Source organism: Halichoerus grypus, chromosome 3 (assembly GCF_964656455.1).
Source record: "Halichoerus grypus chromosome 3, mHalGry1.hap1.1, whole genome shotgun sequence".
Taxonomy (NCBI): domain Eukaryota; kingdom Metazoa; phylum Chordata; class Mammalia; order Carnivora; family Phocidae; genus Halichoerus; species Halichoerus grypus.
Window position 1 is genome coordinate 49,681,318 of NC_135714.1, and position 9,829 is coordinate 49,691,146.

The following is a 9,829-nucleotide window of genomic DNA, read 5'->3' on the forward strand; positions in this document are numbered from 1 at the left end:
TATCATGATTAATCACTCTCTGAATAATAGCAGATAGAGTTTATTTAGTACCCACTACAGTGCAAATGCTGTGCTCTTCTATAATAAACATGTTATTTCCAACACTTACAACACAGATGTTATCCTCATTTTTGATATATAAAAGTGAGAAGTGAGGAGGTTATGTAATTTGTCCAAAGTGACCAAAACGTGAACTGAATACAAGTTTGTCTGACTTTTGCTATTCCGATTTTTCTAGAAATGCTGTCATCTTTCATTGAGGTTCACTCAACTAGCTAATTGATATGGATAGACTTCTAAGCCTAGAACTAGTTTACCTGCATTTGGGAATTTTAACTAGGAATAACTATTGTTTAATCTGTTCTGTACTACCTTTGCTATAAGAGTATTCATTTAAGGGGTGCCTGAGTGGCTTAGTGGGTTAAGCGTCTGCCTTCAGCTCAGGTCATGATCCCAGGGTCCTGGATTGAGTTCCACCTTGGGCTCTTTGCTCAGCAGGGAGCCTGCTTCTCCCCTCTGCCTCTCTCTCTCTCTCTCTGTCTTTCTTGAATAAATAAACAAAATCTTGTTTAAAAAAAAGAATATTCTTTGACTCATTTTATTCTTTTCTTAGGATATTGCTGACAATAGGAGAGCTTAAATGCTTTGCTCAGCAACAACATATTTTTCTAGCCATGGCTATAAGATACATTGCTATTACTTCATTCTCCTTTAAAGAGTGAGTGTAGAAAATTGAACTGCACACAATACAGAATAGTTAGACTTTAAATATATATAATAGGAATGACATTTACTAGTTCATCTGCCACTGAATTATAGAGCTTTAGAAGTCGAAGGGTCATCATAAACTAGTTCAAACTCAAGATTGCGGCCCAGAGGATTTTCAAAGAACTAGAACTACAAGATAGGTCTTACACACATAAATAGGATCTACCTAAAAGATTGAGATAAATGTCCTAATGCATTAAAATATGGGCTGAATGCAAGGTTGATTTGTTCTTTCAGTAATCTTTAAATGCCTCCTCCGTGCCTCAGATGTTCTTTCAGGCCCTAGAAACCACGTGGTGAATAAAATAGATAAGGTTCCTGCTCTTCTGGAGCTTATTCCTTAGTGAAAGAGAAAACAATTCATAAGCCAGAGAACAAATAAATGAAAATACACCTCAGACTTTGATAAATGCAATAATGAACAAAGCACCTGGAGACTGAAGTATAGTGTGTGTATGTGTGTGTGTATGTGTGTGTGTGTGTATTTATGAAGGTATATGTGGAATACTTTAGGGAAAACCCACCTGGAGGACAGAACATCGAAACTGAGACCTCTTTGCAAAGGTAATATTTGAGACTAATTTATAATAACAAGGAGACTGCATAAAAATCTGGCATCAGAGTATTTCAGAAAATGCAAAGGCCCTGAGTTGTATAAAAGTTTGGAAAGTTTGAATAAATAGAATTAAGGCCAATACGGTTAAAAGATAACACAGAGGAAGCTTAAAATTTTCTACGTAGGAGGGGCCTGAGGAATAAATCTGGAAGTAGAGTTGGGGGATTATCTTGAGACTTGTAAACACACTATTTTTAGTCTGACTGCAAATTTACTGGGGACAACTTTGGGAAGACAGACAAAAATTGCAGGGATCTTAAAGCCCCCACTTTGGCATTCAGAAGCTACCCCATGCTGTTTGCATGGGCGGAACTATGGGTAGAGGTCAGATCATCTATGTCTGGTTAAATCATGTAGGGCATGTTAGGTAGTTTACATTAAGTGATATGATATGTTTTATAATTTTCAAGGATCAGTATGACTGCCATGTAAAGAATAGGAGGGGAAATCTTTCTATTAAGAGATTAATGTTGGGGTGCCTGAGTGGCTCAGTCATTAAGCGTCTGCCTTTGGCTCAGGTCATGATCCCAGGATCCTGGGATCAAGCCCCACATTGGGCTCTCTGCTTGGCGGGAAGCCTGCTTCTCCCTCTCACACTCTCCCTGCTTGTGTTCCCTCTCTCGCCGTCTCTGTCAAATTAAAAAAAAAAAAAAAAAGAGATTAATGTTTTATGGTTTGTTCATTCATTTATTTAATATCAGTTCCTATCATGAGCCAAACACTCTACTAGGCACTGAGGAAATAGTAATGAATACAGCAAAATGAGGGCAGAAATATAAAAATAAACAGCACAAATATCAGAGGGTGGTAAGTGCTCATTCCAAACATAAAGCAGGATAATAGGATAGAAAGTGAAGTGGTAGTAGCATGTCTTGCTAATTTATGTGGGTGTTTGGGGAAGACATCGCTGATTATGTTATTTGGACACAAACTAGAAGGCAATAAAGTAGCAAATAAGGTGGATATTTATCAGAAGGACATTCCATTGTAAGTACAAAGGCAGTGGGGTAATATTTTACGTATTTTTTCATTCATTTTGCCAAAAAAAATAAAAAAAGAAGAGTCAGAATTTTGGCCTTCTATACATGGCATATCTGTTGATTAAATATATCAATATAAATATAGCATAAATTCAATATATATTGCAAAATCTTTAGTCACTATGTATTATAGCATCTAGTAGACTTCAAAAAGGACACTACCATTTAGAAAGTAGAAGAATGAGAGACCTACAGTAGTAATTCCCAAATCCTTTGGGATAAATATTGTCTTGTACCTCTGCCCTAGAGATAGGAAATAGTCCTTCTTTAGGACACAGTCCTGCATCTCCTCTAGCTCTTCAGTCCATTGTTTTTCATGGTTCTTGGCTTCTCTTTCTAGGAATTCCTTCCTTTTCTACTATCGCCCATGGCCTCATCTAAGGAATTTACTGAAGAATCTGCTCTCTTTAAAGGCTAAATAATATCCTGCTCATAAATGTTTGGGGCCTCAAAATTCCTCTTTGAGGTTTGAATATTTGTCAATAATTTAGTTTTACCATACTGGGTATTAACATTCTGGTTTTATTACTCATGCATCAGTCTGTGATTAATTGGATATTTCTGTTTTTATTATAGATGAAAATATTTTTTCTTCATAAATATTTAAGATTAAACTACTAGGCACTGTGAACACAAAGATTCAGACACATTCCATGTCCCCCCAAAATTCTATTGAGGACATTGATAAGAATATCAAAAGTTATAACATTGGTTAAGTGCTGGTTGTGTAATAATGGTGGTGTTTGTTGTGTGCTGGCAGCAGGGAAGACCATCAATCTAGCACTGTAGATAAGAGAGAGATTTTTACACATAGTATTTTTTTTCCCTAAGCTCAAATAATAGAGAGTCATTAGTTAGAGGAAGAAGGGTGTTCTAAAAGAGAATGTGTAAAAGCAGAGAGCCCCTAGAATTGGACATTCATCTGGAAAAAAGCAAATGACCTTTCATGGCTGGAATATAGCCTAACTACTGGTAAGTGAGAGGAGGAGTTTTGTTGACATAGGTATGTTAAGCAATTTGGATTTTATCTTGAGGATAAGAGGGGAGACAATGATGCATTAAACATAGGGATCAAGTTTAAGAATAAGTAAAGGATTTGCAGGTACTAAAGAAAGGAAGGAGTGGTAATATTGAAAGGCAAAAATCTAGAAATGTTGATGGACTGAGTTTAAATGGTGACCATAGGGCATTGTGGAGAAAGATTGAGAAAGGGAAGGAGAGAGAGAGAGAGAGAAGCAAACCATAAGAGACTCTTAACTATAGAGAGTAAACCAAGAGTTGATGGAGGGAGGTAGGTGGGGGGATGGCTAAATGGGTGATGGATATTAAAGAGGGCACTTGTTGTAATGAGCACTGGGTGTTATATTAAGTGATGAATCACTAAATTCTACACCTGAAACCAATTTTACCATATATATTAACTAACCATAATGTAAATAAAACTTGAAATAAAACAGTGAAAAAAAGAGAATGTAAAGCTGAGAGAGCTTCTTGACAGGGTGAGGGAAGGAGGACTGGAGAACAGTTCTCAGTTCTTATTTTACAAAGGATATTTGAAGAGGAGGAACTGATTTTGTATATGTGATGAGATTATCTGTGCTGAGACAGTGGTCTCTGTTTTATCCAAATGGATAGTTAAGTATAAATGTCTGAGGCTCAAAAGAAAGAGAACAACCTGTACATAGGTGATGTAAACCCAGGGGGATAGTTAGAGGAAAAGGAACTGGTAGAGAAGCAGGAAATGGTAAAGAGATATAAGAAAAGCTTTTTCATGGAAGTGAAGAGAGGAGGTATTGTTGATGGAGAAGGTTGTGAACAGTGCTGAGTTTCAAATAGAAGTCAGCCAAGGAAAAGATTCAGCAAACTTGGCCACTAGGAAATAATTGATTATCTTAGTGGGAACAATTCCAGCGTAATGTATTTATACAGATTTCTGAGGACTGAGATGGAAATGTAAGGCAAGAAAGTAGAGGTGATAGAACTTGGGACTAATATTTATTACACTTGATACTGAAAGAAGGGTATTAGGGCAACACTGAGATAGTTTATTAATGTCTAGAGAGACTCTAGCATTCTGTTTGGCAAGTGTTGAGAAGTGGCAGTGTGGTGGAAAGGAAGATAATAAATTTTAAGTGATATTCATCTGAGCAAGTCCCTAAGGGAGTGCCATGGATTGAACAAGGGAGAAATTGGAATCAAGTGAAGAAGCAAAAGGTGTGGGATTCTACTTCTTTTAAATTGGAGGGGGAGACGAACCATGACAGACTATGGACTCTGAGAAACCAACTGAGGGTTCTAGAGGGGAGGGGGATGGGGGGATGGGTTAGCCTGGTAATGGGTATTAAAGAGGGTACCTACTGAATGGAGCACTGGGTGTTATACACAAACAATGAATCATGGAACACTACATCAAAAACTAATGATGTAATGTATGGTGATTAACATAACATAATAAAATTAAAAAAAGGAAGTAGAAAGAGTATTTATGAAAATATACTTAGGGATTATATCTAAGACTTTAAGTGGTAAAATTAAAGTTTTGTAGCTTTTAATTTATCTAAATATTTTGCTAAATATTTGATGTGCAATGATTTGCACTGCAGAGCTAAACAGCAATATGAATTCTCTGAAAAAAACCCACAATCAGAAAGAGCAGAAACAAATAAGTATTGGTTGGATATATTAAATCAATTACCCTGTCTCAGAATAGGACTGAAAAATAATTACTTTGAGGAATTCCACTCTGACCTCAGAAAGCACAACGTAATTGCCACATTTAGCCTGTATTTTATGTATTGTCAGTCTGATCTCCTTGAGGTTATAAGTTTTCAGTCATGATTTATGAAGAATAATAATTTGATCTGTTTTCATAACTTGTCTCTAAGTAGGAAGTACAAAGTGACTCTTCAGCACAAAATAGAAATGTTACTTTTTGCTCTATATTAAAATATACATCCAGCAAATAAATTTGATTTTTGCAATGATTATTCTTGGAAGCAGCTTTGCTTAGTAGATTACACAGCAACAATGATGCTACTAATAAATAGTGTAAATAAATGTATCTGTGTTTGTTACCTCCAAATTGATTCACTCTAACCCTCATAACCAAATATGAATCACAGACCTGTACCCCTGAAACAAATAATACATTATATGTTAATAAAAAAAATTAAAAAAATAGAAAACGCAGATATCAATCATATAAATGGTAACAGTTTAAGAATATTATCATGTGAACCAAAGAGTTTAATCAACAAATATGGGCTTCTTGATACCTAAAGATACATGCCTAGGTGTGGGTTAAGTGAAAGAGAGGAGGCTGGAGGGAAGACACAGGAGCCAGGCTGTGCAGTTTAGTCTCTGGATACAGGACAGAAAGAGTTCGACCACTCTTGAAGGCTTCTGAGATTAGCACTCTAGATAATGTACCTGCATCATTCCTCAGGGCCGGTCTTTTGTATGGCTATAGGCACAAGTCTTATTCTAAAATGACTAACTGCACAAGTTATGTGGCCTATTCTCCTCTCTGAAGTATGTCCTCTTTCCTTAGGATGCAAAAATTCCTTTAGCAGAAGAAAAGTTAAAAACTCTTCCATTGTAAATGAGAGTTAACGGACTTAAAATGCAAATATGCCCAGGAAAGACAGCACTTTGAATATGACATAGTTTTATTAGAGACAATAACCACAAGCGCTGCTTGGTATTAGCTTTGTTTTTTTTCAAAGCTTAAAGGACATGGGGGTGAGGGGTAGGATAACTGCATAAAGGAAGGGTTTAGATTTATAAAAGATACGATTCACATTCAATTGCACCTGGCTTCCTGTACAAATCCAAGAGAAAGCCAAATTTGAAAATATTTTTCCCTTGTAGGAGCAAAAACAAATAAAAAAAATTTTTATTAGATAAAGTTTTTTGCTTGTTTTTAACTAGTCTCACTTCACATAAGGACATTTTGATACCAGTGATTTGTCAGTGTACAAAAGATTTTGTTGTAAAAATTTCATCCTAAAACCTTATTTCATTTTGCATACCTAATGAAATGAAAGTTAAGTTGTAAATACATTGGAACTTTTGTCCCTCTGTCAGCATAATAGGCCTTTTCATATTTTCTTTTCCTTCACACATTGACTATTAATAATAGTTATTTGCAAGTGAAGAACATACTATTTCAAATGACCACAATTTGAAATGCAAATATAATTCCCTAAAGTGTAATAGCAGGCACTTTAATGTTAGGGCTGTCTCTGACTTCTGTTTCCTTGTCTTGCTAGTTGTGAGACTTTGGGTAACTTATGGCTTCTAAGCTTCATTTTCCATACATATTTACTAACCACTTTGTGCACTGACTATCAAAAGATAAGATGCATGTGTGGCACCATAGGAAATGCTCAGTAAATATTAGTGAAGAAGCAGCCTGCCAATGATAAAGCAGGGAGTTGCTTACCTTTTAATAAATAGTAGAATAGTATTAGTTACCTATTAGTGTCATTTGGAAAATATTTTTTTTTCTTGGATTTAAAATAGGTTTGAACGAATAAGTGCAAAGACAGCAATTTTTTACTATGTATCTGCATAATATGTATATATGGGTGGCACACATTTATTAGCAATAGAAAATTCTATTTTAGTAGTTTCAGGTAGTTTTTTTAGTTAACTAAGATAACATCTTTGCCATTAAACTCTATTTTTTGAAAAAAAAAACTTATTTTTTGCATGCTATTGTATTTTCTAATAAATAGTGGTAGATGATTGGAAAGAGTCCATAGACCTAGGCTTCTGGAAATGAGTAAAGTTGGTGACAAGGGCCCTCGAGAGTATTAGGTAGACAGGATTTGGATCAGGCTACCAGGTATTTGGAGAGCCAAGAGTAAATGTGCTTGACATCCTCTGGGTCTAGGGTCGGTCAGCTCTAGGTCCTGATTTGTATCCAGTAAACTGGTAATACGACTTTTTAGGTATAGAAAGTGGAAAGATTTCAAGAGATTTTTGATTCCTGCTTTCATAGAATCTACCTACTCAGATATGAAAACCAGACCTATATTATCTTAGAAAAAGGAAAACCTGTTGTTTTGCAGTACCTTTAGAAAATGAGTTAATTAAAAAAAAAAAACAAAAAAAAAAACACTTGCAAGGAAAAGTCTTCAAATATAATCAGGGTACTTCATAACAAATCATTTATGATTTATTATCTACTATGTTCTGTGCATTCTTATATCATGATTTCATTAGGTATAGTATATATGTGAAAAAATTTCTTGCTCTTATTTTAGTGATGACGACTTTGAGGCTCAGGCGGTTTAACAGTTTTGGCTAAGGATGCACAACTGGTCGATGTCAATGCAGTTATACTGCTTATGAGTTACCATGATTTTATGCTCTTCTTGTTTTAAAAGATTATTTGAGAGAGAGAGAGAGCGAGAGAGAGCACAAGTGGGGGGTGGGGAGAGGGAGAAACAGCTTCTCCCTGAGCAGGGAGCTGTATGCAGGGCTGGGGATGGGGGCCTGGGATCATGACCTAAGCTGAAGGCAGATACTTAACCAACTGAACCACCCAGGTGCTCCGATTTTATGCTCTTGTTCTATTTTCAGTGACAGTAGGTAACTGGTTGTATAAAACCATCCAATCAGTCTTCTTACATTTTCCCTCCTTATAAAGGGAAATGCTTGCAGTGCAAATAAATAAATATGTGGGTATGCTTTTTTTAATAAAGAAGTTTCTATAGACTCATTTTCAGTGGGACATTTGGTATGAGATGGATTTCCCAATATTGGTAACGTGTACTGGGGAGACACTTCATTGTTCAGGACCAAAAGTATAACAATTTATCATGGTGTGGCTCTTGGAATTGAAAAAACTTGAAATCAAGTACTAGTCATGTCACTTCCTAGGTAAATTGCTAGGTAGATTTTGCTAAGTTTCCTAATCAGTATAAACCATATTTTTCTCACATGTAGAAGAAGTGTAGTAGTACCTTGGTTATTATCAAAGGATACACTGTATGTAAAGCAAAAAGTAAGCACTTAACAAATGACACCATTAGTATTATTTTTTTTTAATTTTCAGAAGTGTGGATATTTAGTCAAAGTCCAAGACACATTTGTTTTTCTCTTACACATCTCATTTTCTTATGACAAAATAAAGTACATTGCATTTTTCCAAACTCATCATCTCTCTCTTCCCCGACTATCCAAATGCTCAAATCTATCAGCCAGTGAATTATAGTATTTGTCCAATTCAGAGATCAGCAAACATTTTCTGTAAGGTCCGGAAGTAAATATTTTAGGCTTTGTTGGCCGTGTGGTCAGTGGCAACTACTCAGCTCTGTCATCGTAGCACGAAAGTCGCTTTAGATGATGCATAAACAGACAGTGTGGCTGTATGAATAAAACTTTACTGTCAAACCAGGCTGTGACTGTGGATGTATTTGGCTTGTGGGTCATAGTTGGCTACCCTTGATATAAATTATTGATAAATAATCACTGACTATGTACTATTATTCAGCACACACACACACACACACACACACACACACACATACATATAATCACTTGTATTTATGTTCCATTAAACATTTAAAATAGGACACATAGTAATTATTTAGAGAGAATTACCTGTTTTATCAACAGGCACTGTGGCATATATTAGTGTCTCTCTCTCTCCCTATTTTGATGTAATTAAATTAGGAAAAATATAGTTATCTAGGTTAGGTGGATTTCAAAATTTTTCACTGGACATGCAATCAGAAATGTCTTTTATAGCATGACTCTATATTAATTTACACATACATACACACACACGCACACACACATGCACACACGCACACGCACACACGCACACACACACATGCACATATGTTCCTGTGGGTTTCACCCTGATCTATTTGACACTATGCTATTCTATGTTATGCTATGCCATTCTATGCCATACCATTTTACTATATTCTACTTCAAGCAAAAAAAATGTAAAACTAGATGCACTTAAACGATCTAATAATGATCTACTGATCATTCATGATCTAATGAATTATAAATTATAGCTTAGAGAATGCTGGCATAGGGATCCAAAAACTCAGGGACAGACTTCTAATAGATTCCTACCCCACATATTCTCTCATAATGTCTAAATAATACCACCTATCATAAAATTAGAAATGAACTCAGATCAAACCACTCACTAAAAATCAAAGGAATATATTCACCTGAAAGAAATATTAAAAAAATAAAATTTTATTATGAAAATCATTCCTCCTATGCTCCTCTTATTCTCATTTCCATGTTCCACTTTACAGAGGCAATCACTCTGAACTATTTTTGCTTTTGGTTATTGCTTCCATATCTCTAAGTTTATACTGCTATTTCTTTTTATTTTATTGAGGTATAATTGACATATAACATTATGTTAGTT